The sequence below is a fragment of the Gallus gallus genome, chromosome 12 (genome assembly GCF_016699485.2).
Source record: "Gallus gallus isolate bGalGal1 chromosome 12, bGalGal1.mat.broiler.GRCg7b, whole genome shotgun sequence".
Classification (NCBI taxonomy): Eukaryota; Metazoa; Chordata; class Aves; order Galliformes; family Phasianidae; genus Gallus; species Gallus gallus.
The window spans coordinates 17,539,027-17,562,886 of NC_052543.1; the positions used below are offsets into that span (position 1 = coordinate 17,539,027).

General features: G+C 38.9%; 1 long non-coding RNA gene across 9 annotated transcripts in view; it reads right to left on the minus strand.

The window, feature by feature from the left end:
• Positions 1 to 23,860, minus strand: part of LOC107054409 — a 176,912-nt gene that overhangs the window by 11,511 nt on the left and 141,541 nt on the right. The window contains exons 5-14 of one of the 9 annotated variants that reach the window (XR_006931294.1): positions 23,748 to 23,842; positions 23,281 to 23,404; positions 21,468 to 21,661; positions 19,199 to 19,291; positions 13,526 to 13,654; positions 13,113 to 13,143; positions 11,121 to 11,414; positions 9,554 to 9,589; positions 7,361 to 8,294; positions 5,302 to 5,424 (exon numbers count right to left, since the gene is read on the minus strand). This is a non-coding gene — a long non-coding RNA (uncharacterized LOC107054409). Of the gene's footprint in view, positions 1 to 898; positions 3,286 to 5,301; positions 5,425 to 7,360; positions 8,295 to 9,553; positions 9,590 to 11,120; positions 13,655 to 19,198; positions 19,292 to 21,467; positions 21,662 to 23,280; positions 23,405 to 23,747; positions 23,843 to 23,860 lie in introns of those variants that run through there. The other 8 variants (XR_005839170.2, XR_005839171.2, XR_005839172.2 and 5 more) reach the window with 8 other exon arrangements.

Sequence of the window (23,860 nt, forward strand, 5' to 3'; positions counted from 1 at the left end):
AGTATTTGCCTTGAATGCTTGATTTCCAGTCATGTGTGAAGCTCCAGAAAGACAGAGATATCAGACAGATTTTGGTGGAAGAAATGACTTTGAGTACCCCGAGTTACAAAGGGAAATCTGGATGAGTGATACACCCTGGGAAAGGAGTCCTTTTTCAATCAAACACTTCCCAGTCCCTTAAAGTAAAGTAACGCAGAACACAAACTGCAGAACAAATATTAAGTTTCTATTCTGCATTGCCATAGTTGAGACACCATCTCATTTCTTTCTCAGCTTCTCTGGAACCAGCTCTGCTTTAGCTGGAACATTCTTCCCATTCTTTTCCTTCTTTTTTTCTTATTTCTGTACACAGAAGGAGAGAATCAAACACAAAAGATCTGCCTTGACTTTCACAGCTCTTCTAATGCTTACAACTAAGCTTTATTATATTATTTATTATACACAATGGAAATAATTATTATTACAGTCTTTCCTCTGTCATGTGCTTTATTACATGACCTTGTTATGGCCAAGGTTGCAATCTGACAGTGTGCACTGCATCGGTAGCGGTGACTGCTGGCAGGGAGTCCTTGGTTTGGGACTCTAAAACTGATGGATTAAACAGCATTAAGGACAGTGAAGTGCTAATACTGCGGTAATGGACACTGTAATATTTCAAAATAGCTCACAAGTAGAACCAAAACAATCCATTGGGCCACTCAAATCATGCAGGGTCTGGTTGGAAGCTCCTGGCCATCTGACAGCTTTGGTGTATTGCTGTAAGTCCAGAAGCACTTGCTACCTGTAGTCCATAATAAGTTGGTAACAAAGAGTGATAACAGTATGAAGTGGAAGAGATATTCATCTTGGCGTATTTCAATCTAGAAGTGACAATCCTGGATTGATTCATTCTCTGAGGAATAAACCTCCTCTTACAAAAAAAAAAAAAGAAAAGAAAAAACAAGTTTAAAGAAACCAGGATTTATCCTCAAGATCACCACTCATTTTCTTTTAGAAATTACATTCTAGACAATAAGAGATCACAGACCTGTAAATTGCATTTTAACTTTCAGGTAACATACTAGGGCTATAACAAAATCTGAGGACTATTATCATAGCAAAATAACTGTAATGCTTCAAGGCTGTAATAACCATCTCCTTTTTATCATCCATACTACCATCAGGCCAAGAAACAGTGAATTTCTTTAACGTTATTCTGCCATAACCTTTAACTATATGCATTATTTCAAACACCTGGAATAATACTTTATATGGCACAACAGAATAATACATTTGCCACTCACTGCACAGCATAGTTGGCTAAACCCAAATGAGTACAAATGCTTAAATCTGCTGTGCGTATCGTAGATATACATCTATTCCTTCTACTGTGCTGTGGACTGACCTTTACGTGACAAGGAAGTTGAAGGAACATTAGAAAGCATAAGGTTTGTACTTAAAGTCAATGAAGGCTCTTTCAGTTATATCATCATTATAAAACTGTACTGCTTACCTGGTTTTGGGAGGGCTGTACTTGGCTAGCTCACACACACTTTATGTGGAATCTACAGCATAAATACTCTGTGGGTTCATTGTAAAAATATGTTTGTGATATACCTTTCTGGTGTCCTTTGTGTTCTTTCGTGAAGTGTTTATTCCTGTTATATCAAGTAGGTGCTAATGCATAATACCAACACCATACATAGAGCATCTTGATAAATAATCATGCATATGCTCCAGTGGTTTTCTACATAAATGCTCCTATATATAAGTTACTACAGCCCAGGGCCCTGAATGGATCAAATTTGTAAACACATCACTATATTTCTTACCTCTATTGAAGTGTATTATGATAGCAGTGCTGGCATTTATCTAGACTGTTGATATAAAGGTTTCTACCCACACGAGCAATGCATATTGCATTATGCAATTCTGTAATAAACTGCTTGAAATATTACCAGAGACAGAGCATGCTGGAAAACATTGAGTGAGCCCTGAGGTGGAATGGTTCCTACTGAGTACAGAGCACTTTGGATCAGGCCTTGGAGGATACTACCTATAAAATAACACATTTGAAGAACTTAATTGTGATTTCCTCAATGTCACCCTGTCACTCTGAAAACCGGATGCTTTAGTTCAATGAAAGATCTCAGCAGTGCAGTACAGCTTTTCGTCAAAGTTTAACTGCTTCAAAGAATTTGGAAACTTCATTTCTATGAAGTCGGGCATGGCCTTGAGTTGTACTAAAGGACTTCATGTCACTGTGAGCACGTAAACACAGTGGCAAGGTTTTGGTTCTTCAGTTTGGTGGGAGCGGCTTTATGCTTCTGTAGGAAACTTGTCCAAGAGATCTTTGCTTCCAAAATCTGCTTAGAGAATCAGCCTCCACCACAGGGTGCCAGGAAGGACACCTGTGGTGTTCAGCCTGAATGAAAAATAACAGAGCTCCAAAGCTGTTATATTATTGTTCCACATCTCCTCTGCAGCAGCACACAGCTGGTGGTGACGCGGGAATGAGGTCCCAGCAAATCAAGGTTTATTGGAATATTTTTCAACTGCACTAAGGAAAAGGGATTTGGATCTAAAGGGTACAGGCGTAGCACAAGGGGCAGCTACTCTCCTACTGGGCAAGCACAAAGTTATTGGACCTCAGTCTAATTTTTCTGTGATTTCTTCTGTGACCTTTTACAAACTACACAGAGTCTGCCCAAGGAAATCACAAAATGATTTCTATTGGCTTCACTGGGTGAGAGATTAAGGTTCTAATTTCTCTTTGAATCAGTGTTCTCATTAGTAAATTACTAGCCTCAAAGCTTAATGTTTCCAACGCTCTTCAGTATCCTTGAAGGGAAATTGATACTGGAATGTTAACTGTCCTCATTGCCAACAGCCATATAGCATACAAATCTAGATTAATATGAGCATTTCACTGGTGATGACAGCACTGTAAAATCCATACCTATGTTCCCACTAACCTAGAAGAACTAGACAAGAGTCAAAGAGATTAAACGTAATAGCTAAAGAGAAAGCTGATTTCTCAGCAGGTGCCTTGTATTTCCTGCAGGTTTTACTACAGTTTAAGACAGATTTTCATTTGCTGTCATCAGAGCCTCTACTAAACCACGAAATTCATTCACAGAGTTAATCAGCAAGTTCACTTCGCCTGGATTTGAAATTCCTGGAGCTGAACGTTCACTTTGTTACAGTACTTAAGGGCTTATAATGTCCAAACAGCATTATGAACTCCAAGCTCAAGGAACAGTAAAAGTTGTTCATGCTATCAGTGGTCATCTTCTGTATAAACACCTGAAAGGAAAAGGTGAAGATTTCAGAGCACCCTTCAGTGGAGAAGAAACTAAAAGACTTATGGGGAAGTTTCTGGTGAGCTGAGTATTTCAAAGAAGGGCAATTCGGAACATTTTCCAGCACAAGATCATTAAATCTGAGTGATATAGTGGGTTTCTTTTGTTATCTTGGATATTAATTAACAATTAGCAGATTGTGGAAAATATACGCCTATAGTTTTTAGCCTTACTTAAGATAATAATGGAATTTAACCCAGTTAGACGTTCTAAAAGCAGCTTTTGTTATACTGTTTTTTTTTTTGTCATATAATGTTTGCATCACAGCAAAGGTTTTATATTGTTTAAATGTTATGTGCTAGACTTACTAGAGTATTCCAAGCTCTGTAGCTGTGGTTTTGGATCAAATGCTTAAAGGAGTGTCCTCAAAACCTCAAAGCAGATGTCTTCAAACCCTGGAGTTACTGGCTGCTTTGTTGGCTGAGCAGATGATCCTGAATCACAGCTGATGATGTTTCCCAGCTGTCATTCCCGAAGGACCCAATGTGATGGATGTTATGGACCTCATGCAGAACACAGTCCCTTGTGTCCTTCCCACCCAGAAGGTCATTAATTGCATTGCTGAGCTGGGAAGAGGCAGGCTGAGGCTGAATCCTGTGACCTGGTTTGGGAAGGGCTGGGTTCCTCCCTCTGAATGTCCTCCCTGGACTTGGCCATCAGTTGTGCAGCAGTAAGGACTACTCAGCGTTTCTTTTGAAGCTGTTCAGCTTGTATAAATTCAACTGCCACGATGTCTCCATAAACTCATTGGTCTACAGCTTAGAAAGCAGCTGCTTTCCTTTCCCAGTGTGTGTGCTTTAACCTGTAGTCACCATAACCACACTTACCACAGAGCACTGAATCATTCCTTGCACCTGTACTCTTGGAAAACACAATCTATATATAGCTATTGTGGAATCTACTGTTTGGAATAAATACCTGTCTCCCTTATCCCACACTGTGCTTCAAAACAACCTCATTTTGCCATCACCAATTAAAACCCCATCCTTGCTCTATCTCACATATGGTCATTCATACCCACCCTTTCAAACTATCTACACAATTCCAGTACACTCTTCTTAGCCCTCTATGCATACAATTAACCCAGTCTTTGACTCACGAGTTATCCAAAATCCCCCAGTGGTAGATTCAATTTTATACTGGGTGAATGGGTGACTGGTGCTATGCATAAACTTTGTGATAAATGACTTCATCCCTTTATTAGTGATAATTAGAATGGTAATTATTAGACTGTGACAGATGGTGCAGATATTTTGGAAGACTTCGATGTCAAGAATCTAGGCAGCAGATAAACAATATTTTAAAAATATCAGTGATATCTAAATTGAAAATTTAAATTGTGTGGAAGTCAGAACAGGCTTCAAAACCTAGGGGGCAAAATTTGAGCATGTGAGGTAGATATAGATATACAAGCCTAGAAAGATTAACAGTCTGTCTGGTATGGTCATGCTGCTGTCATTATTGGGATTAGAGGCACCTACCTGTCTATATGGCTATTTTATTTTCCCTTGGTCAAAAAACACCTTGGGGCACAATCTTGAGCTGACAGTGCTGTTCTCAGGAGAAACAAGCGGATGCTTCAGTAGATCTTTCTCTTTTACACTGGCATAACACAATATAAATCATAGCCCTTCTTTCTTCCTAGCATTTCGTAGTACCATCAGTAATGGAATATTATTATTTTCAACAACCATTCATGTACTGCCTGCACTGTCTGAATGTCCCAGCTGGAACTGCATAGGTTAAGGCCTCAAATCAATCCTTCCTGCTAACAGCCTGGGGAGCAGGCAAGTGAGTTTCTCGCAGAAGGAGAATTCTGACTATCTAAAAGTATAAAAAGGGTACAGACCTGACAAGTTTCATTTATTCCATTCCTCACATTTCTGATTTTGCCTGTTCTGCACGTCAGGCAATTATTTTAGCACTAAATGCAACGGTGCACATGCACATACACTCATACCTTGTACAAGAAGTTTCTTCATAAATATCTCAGCCACGTGAGCCCATCAATAGTTCTCTGCGAGAGGGGTGAAGGTGTGTATCCACTAGCATTTCTTGGCAATGAGTCCTTATAGCTTCATCCCTGTGAGAATAGAATGTGCCTTTTCAGTAGATTAAAAAAGAAACCTCCATCTTTGCTGCAGAGTATCACTTGACACGCTTGTTGATTTACTCAACTTATTTTTCATTCCATAATTCTTCCAGGCTGTGTTCAAATGATCTCACCCTACATTTGTTTGATGAAGGTTACCAATCTGGAAAATCCATCTACTTCCACCTTCATTATTATGACTGATATCTCTGCTGCTCTGTTTACTTGCCTTTAATTTACTCCAAGGCTAACACTTGTTTTTGGCTGCATCCACAAGGGATCCAGTGATAACTTTCCCCCGTCCCCACCTAGGCAGTGAGAACCTCTGCAAGACAACAAATCCTTGGCTTTGCAATAGTGTAATGTTCTCATCAGTGTAACATTCTCATCAGTGGCATCAAGAACTGTAGAAATACTGAGTGGTGTGGTCAGGACAACCCTAACTGACTCTCAGCGGTCACTGATTTCAGCCACAGCCTGAGAAGTTGAGCAGGAGAACCATTTCATATTGGTGCAACGTTATGAATATGAGCAACTGCTCAGCTTTAGTGCTCATTACCCCAGCAACAGTTCTGGATTAATTTCTAGTCCCATGGGCCAGCAGGCAACGTGGGCAGAGCAGAATCATCCCTTAGTATTTTAAAAGCCATCTATTTAAAAAGTGTTTTATGTCGAATTAAAGCTCATCCAAACTATTCAACCTGGCCATATTTCTTCACCATTAGCGTTGTATGCGTCATCTGTTGTTTCATCACCTGTTAATCTGCCTGGGCTCTAGCTGTAGATTTGATTTATAAAGATGCCTATATCTTACTCGTTTGCTACATGCGACCAATACAACCCCAATCACTGTCTGCCTTCTCATGGAACACCCACCTATTAGTTTAAATTCTGAGAGACGGGAAATAAGAAAAATAAATAATTCCCACAACTGTCATTCACACGTTTCTACCCTTTTATCATGACACAACAGGACATTGTTCAAGTACATATTTTGATTTACAATTCTTCACCGCCCCCATTCATCGCTATCAAAAATGAATTTTTAACCATGTGTATATAAACCTGATGATTTGTATTCATAATCAGCTAAGGTTATAAGGAATCTCCTGCTGTGGTTAGCTAAGGTAAAGCACACTAAAGCAAAATTGCTTTACTCACAACCTGTAATAATTTCAGAATGTTATTTCTATTTCTTGCAATGTTCTTGGTAACATTAGTCAGATAAATGATGCCTTTTGATCAACAGGAATGCTCCTTTCTCCAAACATCAGCTTTGCACTGTAAACACCAATTCCAATAGGGTTTGGTGGTTTTTTTTGTTGTTGTTGCTTGGTTTTTTTATTTTTATTTTTTTACTTTCTTATCTTTGTGCTTGGATATATATTTGCTCTTCAGTTCTCTTGCTATGTTCCAATATGCTAGCAATATCTTTCCCTTTGCTGCCTCATTTAACCTATGTAATAAAGATGCCTGTCATGTCATAAAGTAAGCATTTTCCCTAGAAATTTCTATAAAAGTTCATGTCAAACTGGATATTTCTATTGATTTTTGAATAGATATTAGCAGGTTTTCTTCTGCCTTATTTTTAAGAATTGACTCTTAGACCTTCAAATTTCTTGAAAGAAATATTGCTGTAAGTTGCAATGACCCAATGTAATCCTGACCTGCTCTTTTTCTTCTTTTATCCCTCAGTGCTCCAGTATCCTAGCAGTTTTTCCTATGCTTCTTACAATTAGTCCAAAGAAAATTAGAAGAGATAATGGTTAATGGACAACTGACACTGTTAGCGAAGTGCTACAAATGAAAAGGCACTTTCTGAAGTCAAAGAAATAATATTACAGTGACAATAAGCCATGTGGTGTTGGGGAAAAAACTCTCAAGCAGAGTAAAACTCTCAAGCAGGCTACTGCCATTATTTACTTACCTCAGCAAGCTTAGTTGGAAACACCCTCAAATGTGGTTCAGAATGGTATATGTCTTCATCTGGAAAAAAGATCAATTCTGTTGTGGAAACACAGTGCAGAGCATGGGGTCACAACAATCAGTTCAATCAGGTCTTGGTAAAACTATCCTTTACTCAGCAATCCAGGAGCATCAAAGCTAATTAAGATTTTCCTCAGCTTTCACGAACCTATAAGTGCAGAATATTTGTGTATAAGCTAGTCATAGCTCAATAATCATATCACAGTATTAATAGGACAGGTGTGTGCCTTTGCGTTGATTGATCATATAACCTATTAAACCAGATTGTAACGTGCCTTCAGTTACCTCTGAGAAAGAGCAGCAATTTCTAAGCTGGTATCAAATTCAAGGATATGAAGGTCTTTTCAGCTTCCAGGTGACTGTGACTAGAGAATTACAATGACACATTTTAAACCACGTGTGGTCTAGAAGATTATAAGGTGCCTAAAACCAAGGACTAAGTGCCCTGGATTAGGAGAGACCCAGACTCTTTCAGCTCAAACCAACTTCACAGGGTAAGCAGGAAAACCAGGTGGGGGGTGGGTAAAAATTGCCTAAGCATCAACTAATCCACCCTGCACAAGGGAGAATTTCCATTACCCTCTCTACCCTGCTCCACACACATAAAAACCTACTGTGCGGTGCAAGCTTATTTATTTAAATGAATCTGCGGGTTGTTTCAGGTGGGACGTGAGTAAATAAACCAGGCACTTCTCCAAAGCATGCTGGAGACAAACAATATTTTGCTATTTCCCCCCTCCAAGCGTTGTGTTCTACACAGAGATATAAAAAAGTACTTCATCCCTTTCAGCAGCCTTGAAAGCTTTTGCTTATTGGTACCTCCTTACAGCAGAGGACAGATAATCATCCAGAAAGGGGAAAGCAACATTCAAATGCTGTGGAGAGAATATACAGTCAGATGAGTTCCATGTGAACAATAATAATAAAAAAAAAAATGTATAAGGAAAAAGCAGTTTGTTCCTCTGGAGACTCATCTTCTTGATGCACTATTTCCACAAGATCTTCTAATTGCTTCTTGCGGGATTGAAGTGTTTTCTCTTGCAACCTCGATTTCTTACACTGGTTGGTAGGTGGCTGTTCTGTGTTCTTTTTTATTTTTAGGTTTGAAGAATTGTTTTCTTATGCTTTTTTTTCCTCACATATTCTTGTTCACGTTGTTACTATCAATGAAATTTAAGCGTATATGATGCTGTGAAGCTGAATTCTCTTTTATAGCCATACTTTCTTATGCAGTGGGACAGCAGTGAAAGCTGCCAGCTAATCAGTTTTGAAGCCTTGCATGCAGGCAGCAAGATATGCCATTAATTATCCAGTGAGGTGTATGACTAACGTGAATTCATTTTCCATTCTGCACTGCATTTCTCCTCTAGTTGCACTATCTTTATTAGAACTATATATAAGGACAGCTAAGGGGGGAAGAAGAGTGCTCTCTAAGAAGCCATGCTGTGCAAAACCTGAAGCAGTGAGCACACACATTATGGCTAAAAAAGGAGAGAGGTTCAGACAGGTCAGCCTGGTCCAAGGACTCTGATCCTATCAGGGCACTTTGCAGAGCACAGCTGCATCAGTGCCCAACTGCACTTCAGAACAGGGATTAAGCTTTACAGCCACATCCCTCCTGAACTCGATGGCATATTGCAGTGGTTTCCTCATCCATCCAGGTCCAGATCTTCACTGACAGCTGGCATGTGACCAGTTGTGAAGTTAAGGCCTAAGAACTAATTAAGACATTCTTCCGTAATGCCAAGATGCTGAGGAACACAACGGGCTTTCACCTCCCTTCACAGGGCTTTGATTGAATGGGTTAAAAACATTCCTTTATTGTTCATGGCGCCGAGCAAATCACTCATCATTAATAGTGCATTAATCTAATTTCAGCACTTCTGCTCTGTGAAACATTTCTGAGTAGATATAAAGGTATTCCTTTCAAAGACTACTGGTGCTTGAGAACACAGTAACAGATACTGTACCTCAGATAACAGGTACAAAAAACAAGTCATACTGTAAATTAGGAAAGACTCACATTACCTCCGTATATGCTAAGGGAAAAGCATTTAAGAAGTTACTTCAAAGCAAATATTCATAGTTAAAATGACTGTGTTGAGAATAGTTTGTGTAACTGAAGCTCACTTACCAAGTGCTTGAAGAAAGTCATTGTGAAGGGCAGAGGCTGAAATAAAAATTAATTATTTCTTAGCATGCCAGTAAAATTACTGCTATCACTTGATCTGCTCTAATTAACAGTTTCATAGCTTTTTAGGATAGATGATACCATCTCATGTATACAAAGGCCATATACTTTCATCCCAATATCGAACTGCTCTCAGACAAACTGCCTGTGTTTAAGTAAAACATGTCTCAGGATTACATCAAATCTTTTATTTCCATCAATGCAGTGCCGTTATTTCCCTCAAAGCACTCTGTGTAGAAGGTTCAAACAGAGGGGAGAAACAACAACTACTGAGGTAATGTGAGAAGACACGAAATGAAAATGTGTCTAGATCTCCACTTGAAAAGAAATTGCCTTTCTGGTAAGTAGCAGAGATCAAATGAGGCAGAAAGAGCCCGCCTGCCCACCAGTCTATTAAGGGCAATGAGAGTCAATGGAAGATCAATATGTTCTGAGTAAGGCCTTGAAATAGACCTCTCGTGCATAATTAGCAATTCTTGGAAGTGTCAAAATACTTCACACTAAAACACTCTTGCATATGTGTTTGAGAGGACAGCCAGTGCTTATGCTCACGTAAATCCAGGCTGACCAGCACAGGGAGAGGAAGAGAAAAGTGGAAGAGTGACGACAATGATTCATAGGAATCATTCATTCTTTCCACTTGGTGAAAGCATGAATTAAAACTTCCACGTGTATGCCTGGAAACCTGGAATGAGCTCATGTTTTCCAGTTCCTGCAGCACAACAGACAAAACCTTGCTGCTTTTAGAAGCATCACTAAAGTTTCCTGCATGCCAAGCAAAAGCAGCCTTAAAAAATGGCGGCTGATGGATTATCCTCCTGGCATCACTTCGTAACTCCCAGGAACTCTGAATGAAGATGCATGCACGGATTGTTTACAAATGTTTGTATCTCTAGCTGCAAAGTCCAAACACACCAATATAAAAAGCAGCTATTGTTCATACACAGCAAATAGGCTTTTACTTTGCAGTTAATAATCTGCAAACAGATTTATTCTCCGAATAGTTAGCTATCCTCTGAACAGCAATAGCTTTTTCAAGCAGGCTGGGATTCCTGCTTTAATGAATGAAGGAACTAAAATGTACAGTTACATTTCTTTTCTTTTCCTTTTCTTTTTTTTCTTAAACACTCTCTTATGATATTAGATTGACATTTGAAAATGATCATTACAAGTCTCTTCATCACTCTCAGGGTGGGATAGTGCATATATTCTGCTATAACGTATATAGCACTTAGTGCTACAGGACACTCAGCCTACTTATTAATAACCAATTTTTGTGTTATCATCGATCTGCTGCATACTGGGACTGCTGTCCTCACACAGCAGTAGCAGCAGCTCAGGTTCAATCCTTTCTTCTCCCTTCCTCCATGGATTAAGCCCCCAGCATACCCACAATACACTCACTTTGTGAAGGTTATATGCCACTGGTAGCAGACAAGAACAGTAAGAACCAAAAATAACAATAAGACAGCAATAAGTTTAAAAAATGATGAGAAAATTATAGACCAACCATATGCTGCTCTGTGCCCATAAAGATGCCTGAGTAAGTTGGCAACCCTGCCCATGGTGTAGGAGTGGAACTGGATGATGACTGAGGTCCCTTCCAACTCAAGCCGTTCTGTGGTTCTAAGGAAAACACAGGCAACAGCATCACGTTTGTCCTTAGCTGTAAGAGTCAAGATGCAAGAAAACAGTATAATCTCAGACACTTGCTTTAATTTCCAGACATCTCTTCTTATTTTTGAGAGCAATGAGGGCACAGGTCTGGCCTTGCACTGTTGATTCTGTCTCCAAATGTAAATATCTGCAGAATAAGAGACAAAGGTTTCTTTAAATTGGATGCTTAGTAGCCAGCAGACAACTGCTATCATTCTTCGCAAAGTCCTGTTCTTGTGAGATAAATACACAGAGGCAAGTTTTGTATTTCACTTTGTTGAATTCATTTTCTGAGATATTTGGGTTTAGAGGTACTTTGTTGGTTTATTATCGTGTTTTCACCCAATTGTTCTTCTACAGATTTATGGTAAAAAAACTAAGGACACTTTGTACCTAACCCTTTCATAAAAAATGATTGAAAAGTTCAGCTGAATATGCTCAGCGCATTTTTTCCCTTGTCATCCTTCACAGATTTATTTCTCTCCATTCCATCTAAAAATATTGTTTTGTTTAAGAAGAAAAAAAACCTATCCTTGTGACAATTTGCATAATATGTTAATGCTGATATGCAACGAGACATCTGGATGGCATTTTAATATCTCATTCTCATTCAAACAACTAGAAACCACACAGATGGTAGAGACAATTTTAAGAGCATTGTTGTAAACAAATAAGGCAGCCAGGAAATCAAACACACTCTAAGATAGGCTTCAGAACCTCCACTGCTTTCTGTGTGAGAATATGCATATGACATGTTTTGACTGCAAGAAAGAGCCACCTTCTTCAGTTTCAGATAAACTAAGAAGCAAATGCAGAATTTTTAATTGACATTGGGAATCTTTTATGGGAAATTTCCTACCCTCCCCAGCATAGCTGGCACCACAGATCGCACTTGAGAGATTAAGGGATTTGAGGCTCAGGATGCTTCTGGGCAGGCTGCACGTCTTGTTTTCAGTTCATAATAGAAATATGAAAAATCCTGATTGCTTCAGGAAGAAGATACGTCAATTCGGTTTTCATATTTTCCATAATAAAGTACTTTCTAATAGTTATTTGCCTCTATTGTTAAAAATTCCTCTGTATGAAGTTGCATAGGACTCAGTAATTCCCTGCAGGCCTCTTTAATCCACTGCTTCTTTGTATCTCCTTGCGGTAAGGTAATCTTCCTGAGCAAGAGGAACTACTGCAAGTGCCAATGTTTTGGACCTGTTTGTTGTGTTTCTGTGAGAGCTATGGAACAGCCTTTGCTGTAGGTGGAGCTGATGTCTCACTGGCTGCTGTAGGTTGGTGCATCTTTCTGGACTGCATTAAAATATCTCACTCTTATATTTAAGAAACGACATCATAAAATGATTACTTTTCTCCTTACTACAGTTGTACAGTTGGAACTCTTAGCAGCTATAGTTACAGATCCCACAAAATTAATTTCACTGACATAGAAGTTTTCAAGGATTCAGTTGTACCTACTGGAATACACAAGACAAGACTCCATTCTGCTTAATTTCCTCTAGTCATAGGCAAATGTTATTGTGCAAACTCAATTACTTCTCCATATTCTTGTAGGTACACAAAATACCACAAATCTGTTGAATTTGTAATACAAAAGGTGTCCAGGCCTTTCACAGTAACCCAAGGAACATTGCAGATAGTGAACAGCAATGAGATACTTGACAAACTAGTAAAAACTTGGCATTCAATATTGTCTAGTCTACTGAAGACCACAGGACTCTCTTCAATTCAAGAGAACAAGATCAAAATCTCACAGAAAGCTGGTGGGTAACCTCCTTGGAAAGTAGCTTACCAAGGGACTCAGCAGTTCTTAAAATATTCCTGCTTTTCCTCTTACCTTAAAAGTCCCACTTTGTATATGGTGCATGCTAAGAAGGGATTAGAAGACAACACACAGAAATGAAAGGCAAAACCAATGGAAATTTAAAAAAAAAAAAAAAAAAAAAAAAGACCTTAAGTTATTTTTCAAACATAGGAATTCAAGTGATACTGCAGCACAAAATACACTAACAGAGCATCAAACACTGAATTAAACCATTCCCCGTCAAGGCTATATCCTGCTCCCAGGCTGATGACCATCCCCACTTACCTGTGGGTGATTGTCCACCACTGAGTGACTCCTTCCCCACACAGGTTTATCCCAGTCTCCCTCTCTCACACTTTTCCATCCCTTAAGAATCCCCCTGCACCCGAGTTTGGTGGCCCAGACCATGAGCCAGGTTGCTCATGGTCTATACAGTGGATCTATACCTGTCACCGAGACTGAGGTTGGGAGCTCTCAGCAGCAGAACTGGAGATGGCAGGAGTTGGAATGTGGGCCAGGATGTTTTCCAGTCTAATGCAGCTATGAAAACTTTATGCACCGTATTCTGAGTTTGCCTTAAAAAAAGAAGAAAAAAAATCAATAAAATGTTAATCCTAAGCATGCTTACTGTGACAAATTTAGTTAGTGTCTGGCAGAAAAGGGAGGATAAAAATAGTCACTTAATTTTTAGTCTGCAAATTGTAAGATTGCAAACAGCATTTGCTCTCAAAGATGATTCTTTACTTTGTTCACACAGCTGGATTTTTGTGATGTCTTGTGCATGCTTAAAGAAAATCACAGTCTAATTGTTCAAACTTCAAACCTCCTGACGATGATGCAGCTATTGTAGCAACTAGAATGGATAGAAAAAACATTAGTAACAAATGATGCAAGTGCCCCCTATGATCATAGAGTGCTGGAAAGCAGGAAAATGATTTAATTATGATTGGAACAGTCAAAAAGCAAGAAACAGGCACTTTTAGAGCACAGATTTATCCTTTTATTTTAGGCTGAGGAGGCTGACACCCTCTCTGATCAGGCTTGGTGGGTTGGATCCTGGTTTGGGCCTAGGGATGGTTCCTCCAACAAGTTTTGGCAGCTAATCAGACAGTTGGACTTCAAATGCCTCTGAGGCATTCACCTGATGCACTTCCCAGCCACCGTGATTTTACAGCATGGCACAGTAATGAAGCAGGTAAGAAAATCCAAAATTATTTTTGAAGTCCATCATCTTTCCAAATATCAATCTTCCTGTGTCTCAAAAATCACAACAAGCAGGCATTTTTATAGGACTGCAAGAGCTTTTGGTGAAAGGTTTTCATAAAATATGTATGAATCCATTGTATATACGCAATAAAAAAAGAACAGATATATCACAGAAGTTCATATTTTTATGTCATATTTAGTGAGAAAATATAGATCAGCCAATTCTAAACTCTTGTTTCACTGGTGCAGAAATAGTACAGAAAGCATTGATTTAACCAATGTAGACATCCCAGAAAGAGTTATTATCTAATGAGTTTTCTCTATTCAGATCTGTAACTTAGACAATTCCATATTGAAAGAAATACATTTTGTTGTCTAGTATCCTTTATCAACTTCTGCAGAACATAAAAGGCATTTCAAGCCACTCATTTAAGTCAAAGAAACATTAAAGCATTTCAGCTGAAAATTTATAAGAACTTTTATGTAAAGAATATATCTTTTTTTTTTTTTTTCCTTAATCCCATTTCCAAAATGAATGGCTTTCTTCTGCTTCTTTTTTATTTTTTCCAATTGAAATTTCTCAAAAACAAAGCAGCTGAATCTTCAGGCTGCATGATTAAATTTGAGGATCTGAAAGCAACTGAAAATAGGGTATTAAGTCAGGTAGTATTGATCAATCTGCTTTATGAGTATAATCCCTACTGTTTGAATAGGTGGAGGAGAGAAATTGCATTGCCTGAAGATGACTGAAATCCGTTACCATCAATTTGTGCAGCCCTGGTTAGGAAGCAGAACATCAGATGGTAAATTGAGGGATCATGACAGCCAATCTTTTAAACAATTTGCAAAAGTATAATGAGGAACTGGGATTCTTTAATTTCTGTAAAGAAGCCATCATTATGAGTATGCACACAATAGCATTAGATGGAGATATGCTAATTTCTACCAGGTTATGTCTACGATATCAAAAACTACATTATTAAATAGACAGGCATAATTAAAAGGTGAGGGGGATAATTCACATATAAAGTATAGTGGCTCCTTTAGAGCTCTTCCAGGCTTTAGTTATTTACCTTAATCAATTAAAAAAGAAGGTGGGATTGTCTCCCCCATTTACATGCTCAGAATAGCTCTTTTGGTATCATTCCAACACTGTAATTTTAGACTACGGACAGCTGCTCACTCTAGTCAAGCTAATAAAATTTCACAAAGGAACACATCACTCAGCACACAGAACTAAGAGGCAAGGAAGTATCAAATATGTGATTTATCTCACACAACAAAAGCCACCGCTGCTCTCAGAAGTACTGGGCTGTTTGGTACCACACAATGTCTTTTGAACATAGTGAAGTGTCAAGGGATAAAACAAAAGGAAAGAGATGCAATTGCCCTGTTGGGATTTAGTTGTCATTGACATTCCCTATGGCATTCCATCTCTCAGCTGTCCTGAAGGAAATGATATACAAAATGGTCTATGGGGCACGTGTATATCTATCAATAGAGTCCTGAGGATGGGATGACTTAAGACTGAAGTGGGTTTATTTGGGTACTGACTTAACTCTAGTATTGCATCTGTAATGTCTGTGGAAAAGTCATCTTTATGATCCCAATGGTCTTCTATTGGTTTTCAGACATGCTTGTGTGCATGTCTGCCCTGGAGAAGCCACCTGCAATACATACACAGATCAATTTACTGTCAAGTGGCTTGGAGTGGTTCTGTGCTCAGTTAGAGATGCAGTTGCCATAAGCAGCTGAATTTCAACAACTGCTTCCTACAATTGTAGTCACAGTAAATTAAGCCATTTCAAAATTTTTTCATTTAGATATGGGGAAGTGTTTCTGTACTTAATCAATGTTGTTTTGATTAGGAGCTACTCTATGGGACTTCTGTGTAGCTTTCAGTCCTCCCTGCAAGCAGATGGGAAAGCAAAGTCTCTGTGGCATATCTTGGTTGTGTAAAAAGCCAATTGCAGTCACTGAAAGTGACTCTTACGGTGACTCTCAATTCACCCCTCCAACTGGGATCTGCCCTGGTGTTCTCACTCATCTCACACATGCTTCAGAGGGAGCCCTTACTCTACAAGTGCTGAACCTCAAGGCTGTTGTTTTTTTTCCAAACACTTCCCTACCCATGTACTTTGCACTGCTGTGTATGCTTTCCTTTCAGTCAAGTTGACCAATCATCATGACTCAGGAGGAGACAGGATAGATGCAGGCAAAGCCCTTGAAGTCCAGCAAAAAGGAATCTCACTCCACTAAGGCTCAGTAATTCCTCCTTCTTTTATATTGCAGATCATGTGGCAAGAGATCTGTCACTTCTTTCTTTTCTAAAACTTCATCTTGTCCTGACTATCACACAAACTGTGTACCGTCCTAAAGTGGTATAACAAAGCAAACTCACCCTGAAAGAGCAGGTAACATTCTGCAGCGGATTGGATGAAAAGTGTTTCCTCTGGGTGAATGAAACCCCATCTGAATGCAACGAACAAACACTGTGTGTGTCGGTATGCATTATGTATGTACAGTACTTGCACTGTGACTGTTACTTTTTAATTTTCTTAGCTGTTCTGCATTTAGGAAAATCAGTTTTGCTCTCTTCCTTCAGAATGTTTTAATCATATTTATAGCATTTATAAAAATCTCATATCTTCTTACATTTCCTAAGACCTGAGGTATGTAGTAAATTTCTAGTAAGAAGCTTCTCCTTCTTTCCAACCTAACAGGAGTTCGGACTGTATTAGATTATATGAAATTTAAATGCATTAGTTGTTAGCCAAACTGAATTTTCATATAAATTAATATTGTTATTGTATTTTAATAAAGCAATAACATTTACGGAATTATGTAGACATCAATCACTTGGGGGTGTCTTGGAACAATTACTGACTTCATGCATCATCTGCTTCTTCACTTCAAAATTTGTTGCACTTTTCATAAATATCATATATCAGCGAGTGATACAACACATTTCAAATGCCTTCTAGCCCATCACAGACACTGTTGTTAGAAAAAGCCCTTAAGCTGACGCCATCCTAATATGTGACTGTGTAATTAAAATTTTGACATATGCAAAGAATTGTAAAATAGATAAAAGAGTATGTATGGTAAATAGAAGTTTAAAGGCACTGAGCAGATGGTTTGTTTGTGAAAGAGGTATGCAGGGTGCCAAGAAATGACAAACAGATGGCTTAGGTGTGAAGGACAGGAAGGGAAATTTGGAAGAGTTGAGGACATAATGGACAACTCTCAGGATTTTTGCACGCAGTAAGTGAATCATGGGCATTGAATAGAAGGTTAAACACTTCACATTTTTGTATTTGCATTTATATAAACGTGTCAGTGGAAAATGTCCAGCAATAAAGGCTGATAATAATAATAAAGACAAGTCATGCTTCACGGGCTTTGGAGACGATACAAATTCCGTTCAAACTGCAGATATCATTTGAGTTATAACCCAGGCACTTCTACACCAAGTCATAAGTGTTCACTACATGGTCTGAATTCAAACAGATATATTCAGAATCGTAGCAAAACCATATTGCCAATATTTGCAGGTGCCTAAAAAACAGTTTTAGTAATGTCCTAATAAATTAACAAATGTTTGCCAGCTGCCACTTCTTGTTCCTCTGCTAACTGTAGTGCTATTGCATGAATTCTGTTCAAGTTTTGGTCATTATATACCAAAATCATGACCAAAATGCACTCTTTCCGGTTGCAGAAAGATCAAATCAAATAATGCTGCTTCTTCTTATTTTTTTTAAAGTAATGATGAGCTTCAAACTACGACCAGATTCAAATTATGACCCTACTAAATCTACCCTTGAATCTAATTTTCTGTTATGCTTTGACTTTCCCATATATTGGACCCCATGCAAGCTTGAAAAATACCTTCCCGCTACAAAATAAAGAAATTCTTGCACACAAATGGGCAAAAGATCACTCTGTACAATAAGAATCAAATTTCCTATGAACTGTAAAAGTGTAGGGATTTTGAAAGTGTTCTTTGAACAGATCCTGCTTGAAAAGTTGACAGATATACTACAGATGAACCTTTTTGCAGGAGCCTGTTAGTTTTGTCAGCAGGTATTCATTCCGAAGATGGTACCTGAAGCCATGAAAACCTTAGGCACAGCCAAATAAGCGTCCTCGTTTTAGAATAATGGCTGGTGCCCAACAGAGAAAATACACAGCAACTTAAAGCCTCATGAAATGATCTTCTATGGAGCTTTGGGAAAACTTGACCAAACAGATTTTTAAAGCAAGAGAGAATGATTTCAGGGATTATTCTAGACAAAAATTAAAAACAAGATGGAGACCTCCAATCCTTGTGGCAATTGTGCTGTGCCCACCTTGCTAGGACCAAACATTTCATACCGAAAAGTCAGCATGGCAAATTGCATCAATGTGCATGTGTATTTGTTGATGGCCCTGTATTCAGAAGTGCTTACAGCTACTGGAAGGCATTACATGTTTTTCAGAATCTTGCTTTTACAGACCTGTGAGGAAAAAGACAGAAGCCTATCCAGTGCAGACTACTGAAAAGCCACCACTACAGGAGGTAGTAAGACGTAAATGTCCTCCAAAACATCATTAAGTAAAATCATTTTTACTTAATTCTATGAATTATGTAAACAGTATTTATTCCTGTCATCTAACACAAGAGCATATTTACCTCTGAAATGGCATTTATGATTAGGAAAACTGAACTTCTGCAAAGTGGTTGTTACCCAAGAAATGATGGAAGATTCTACTTTGCAGCTTTTTAACTTGCAAAAAGTCCAACACAAGTGCTTTTGTACAGCATAGTTTCTTGTATAGCAGTAATACAAGTGGAATGGGTAGCTACTTGCAGTGTAGATATTATGGTAATGGGGGGACTCAAGAGTGCTAATAAAGTAGTCTTTGGTACTTACTGCCGCATTATATAAAGCCTTGGGAGCTGATTGCAGCTACTTGAAAGACAAGCAGTTCCTCTAAGAATCAAACCAGAGTCAGGCTGCAGTATCCTGTAGTAAATGTTATTGAAAACAACAATTACTTCTGTTTGTCTTTGAGGAGTTCCCATAAATCAGTTAAAGCCAATTCCATTTTTTTCTGCCATATGAATGCCTTGAAAGCTACACACACCTTTAAAATGCTGTTGTCTTTTTATGCTTCATCTGCATTTGTTTTGCTTGCTGGACTATCTCTAATCCCTGACACACTTCATCTCCTTTGCAATCTTGTTCTTTTGTGCACATCTCCCTGCCTAGATAATTTTGCCTCTGCATTTCTCAAGCAGGCCAAGCTGCAGTTGCATCCTCCCAGCTGTCACCCCTTGTCGTGGTGACAATCCCTTCTCCTGCCAGCTTCCCCCTGTTTTTCCCACTCAAAATATCTCTATTGCTCTGCTCTCCATTTCCATGGCACTAGAGCTTGCTATCATGCAGCATAATTCTCATCATCGATCCATCCTTTCTTTCCTAGGATATCGGTAAGTTTATCTTCCCTTTGCCTGGAGAGGGGCTGCATAGTTGAGCTATGTGTTATTCTCAGAAGGATGAACTTGTTTGACCTCCCCCTCTTATTTTTTGGCTGAAAGAGAAACTGTTACTTGTGATGTTTTATATCTCATTCCTGTATTCCAGGCTATCCTGCATCTTCTCCGTGATTTCTTTTATCTGCTAGGTATCACACCAGAACAGCTGTCCAGAGAAGATGAATTTTAGTAGGGCTGTTTGTGCTATGACAGTTAAGACTGTGTCAGAATAGCATGCAAAATGACATCCATCAAAAGTTTCTAGCAGCCATCAACATTTATTCTACAAATCTGTAGGTTTTGCTAAGACACGATTTTTATCTTTTTAAATCTACATGTTATTTACATAAACACTTATCGATTATGTGCATATAAAATTATCAAAATAATACAGATGTGTAATAGAAGCAAAAAAACTACAAAATAAATGCATAATAGCTATAGATTACTATTATTTCTGTGGTAGAGTTTCTCTTCTGCAAAAACGTTACTGGAATGACAGACAATATACTTACTTTGGGATCTGTATTCTTCAATACCTTTGAAGATGCAATCTCTCCTCAAAATTAAGAGAGAAGCTCAGCTCTGCCTAATTCTTTTTCTAGAAGAACATTAAAGATAGCATCTAAAGGTGCTTCTGAACTGCAGCTGTGCTGGGGCACGAGCCTGCCAGGCACAACATGGGTTACTGAAGCAACGCACATCCAAGAGTAGAAAAAAGGAACTTCCTCAAGGATGTCTGACAGTCATCATCAGTCCTCTCCCCTTCCGTCAGGGCTGTGACAAAATCATAGTAAATTTTGTTCCGTTCTCCTCTATGAGAATAAAAATCTTAAGTTCATTCCACTGAGGAAGGCTGTGCCCTCATTTACACAGAAGTCAATTATTTCTTCAGATGACTTCAGATTTACAGTGCCCTGAGTGGAAGAAGAATTTGACCCATAATTTTTTAAAAAATAGTTATGGTGTTTTTTTTTTTTTTTGCAGTCTTCCTCCTGGAAGACTCACTTTATTCAGCCATCAATATTCACACTTTAAAGGCTTATTTCCATCAGGTTCCATCAATGACCTTTAGAAATTGGTCTCTTCAAATAAGAAAAAAGACCTCAATTACAACAACATCTGCCTCCATCTAGCACTTTATTTGCCTTAGAGAAGGGATGGAATGATGATTAAGTTAATGGATAGGTCATTTTCATTTTTCACATTTACCATGTAAGTGGTTCCATGAATCACGATTTATCTGGGGCCCAATCAAGGAAGGCAGTGGCAAAAAAACATCCATTGACTTCCACAGGCTCGTTTCCTGAACACTTTGGAGAGGGGAAGTGACATTATTCAACCTTTACAACCCATAGAATAATATATTTGTGTTTTCTTAAGGGTGGAAAATGAACTACTGTCCTCAGGTTCCCATTTCTCTAAAATCTCCATTGGCCACCTCAGCTTTTTCTCCTGGCACCCTAGCATGCAGCACCACAACTTCACATATTCATTTATAAGCTCTAAGCTGACAATTTTGCTAGGATAAAATAGAATGAAATGACAGAATTTGAAACAAAGAATTTGTCTACCGAATTCTAGAATGTATTCTTTCTTACTAGGCCTATACAGACACAGCCAATGGTGATGTGAGACATGAATGTCCCCATGCAATGACTTACACCTTCCTGGGTCTTCTTCAGCACGAATGTACAGAGCGACTGCCTTGCTCGTTGGTCCAGCTTCATCTGTGTGCACAGAACTGCAAGGACCTTCCTTGGATGGCTCAGTTCTCTGACTTTGCTCAGCTTTGCTGTCCTCTTCTTGGACAGATGATGAAGTGCAGGATCTCGCTGACACGACAATGCAGAATTCCCTGTGTGTACACACAGATAAAAATGAATATGTGTATATATGTGCATAAACACCTAAAAAGAGATAGAAAACATAGGCTGACTGAAAGCCAGCAAATTACCAAAAGGAATAGAAGTTTTTAGCAAGTGAAGGTTAAAGATGTTTTCAGTAAAAAAGAAAATAGGCCACCACCAGTATGTCAAAAGGAAAATTAAAGGCCTGTATGTATGTTACCATCGTGACTTATTTTCAATACATCATATACAAAAGAAAAAAAAAGGACGAAGCACAACCATTTGTTATAGTGCTGCAACTGACACTGAAACTTTAAAAGACTGAGAGTGCACTGTAACAAATCGAACCAAGTGGGAAGCAAACACGCACAAAGCACAGCTCTCTTTGGAGAAATGTATTACAGTGAGAGGCTGTTTGGCCACTCCATTTGTTGACAAAGTTATAAAGATCAAGATCATTAGACTGAGCAAAAGAACAGAAACATGAAAAAATAGAGATGGAGTTGTTTACCTGAGCTGACAAATTACATTTATTATTCAAACATTACAACTATCGACTGGTTCAACACCAGAAGGAGCCTTGAAAGATGTGACATGAAATGAATGCACAAGGCTGGAGAGAACAACATGATCAGCATGAGGATAATAAAAGCCATCCCAGAAAGTTGTATTCTGTAGAACTTAGGGAGAAGAGATAAATGGGGATGAATGTTGTGAATTCAGTATAAGCAGCAGCTGGACTACAAGGAATGTGGTCCATTTTACCAGTGGAAAGTGCCAAAGGGAGGAAGCTGCAAAAAGTACGTGCATAAAATCACTTCTGCCATAAAGCAAAGAGAGAGACACATAAAATGAAGTGCCTCCCCGATGAGTGTGCTGCCAGCTCCATGGGACTGACAGCAGTAACATCCACAAACAATACAGAGGATGCATAATTTAGCTGCATATAGATGCATAATGTTCTTTCTTCTTAGAGTTCTGACTGCACACACACACATGTACACACACACATGCATATATATGCATTTTTTCTAATGGCAGAAGGCTGCCCTGTGTCCTCTGATAGAATAGAATGCCAAAATAATTAAGCATAATTCTGGAACACATCAGCTGTAAAAAGCAACACATCTGGAGGTGTGATAACGCAAACAATCCTAAGCAAAATTTCATTTCTACAGAGAATCCTCCTATTTAAGCTATTTTCCCTCATCCTTCAAGGATATTGCATTGACTGGTCTGAAGATAACGTATATCAATTTGAAGCCACATTTATGAACTCCATTCGAAAGCCAGTGCTCCTCTGAGCTATTAAGCAATTAAAAGCTCCTGTCACTTTTTATGTCAAGGTTAATAATCAAATGATTAAAACAGTTTAAAGTTGGAGCTCCAGCAGTAAAAACGCAGCATTTTCACTCATTTTATTAGATTGAAGAACAATCCTGAATCGTTTCTGATGTGAACAACTGTGTTGAATTGTTTGCAATTAAAAGGTAGCTGCTGGAAAAGGAACATAAAGTATTTTTCGTAATGCTATCAAAAAGAAGTTGTTTGATTCTTCCTTCCAGCTGGGAAATATATCCTGCATTTCATTTAAATATATTAACAAACTTCCATCGCTTTACTTTACCTGAGTTTCTTCAGATTAGGAGTCTGAACGCGCTTCCGACATCAGAAGTGCCTCATCAGGATCGACGACGCATTCGCACAGCTGCTTTGGTCCTGGCAACCTCTGAAGCCGGGTACTACAAAGTCTGGAACAAAACACACCGCTCACATAATTAGTGTTAGACTTAAAGGCGTGTCATCACGCTGGAGAGCGCTGGCTGAATAATGGCAGCAGAGGAGCATGGCTGCAGGCGGTACGTATTGCAGCACGGACCCATCCTGCTGTGAGATGCTCAGCGGGTGGGCTGCTTGGCACAGCAGGGAAGGAATGTCCAGGACGGAGCATCCCAGCAGCGCAGAAAGGTGACAGAAGTGAAATTTGACTTCCATTTGACTTCTTTTGAAATGGAACTTCAGCAAGGAGGTGTGTTTTTTTTTTTTTCCAGCCCCTCATGGCCCTCAAGCACACCTAGCAGCTATGGAACCAACCTCATTTCCTGGGAGCAGCATGAATCAGTATCTCTCATTTTAGTCCAACGTGCACCTGGCATTTTCTGCCTTCACCCATCTCCTCCAGAGGGTAACTAGAGGAATATTCGTAA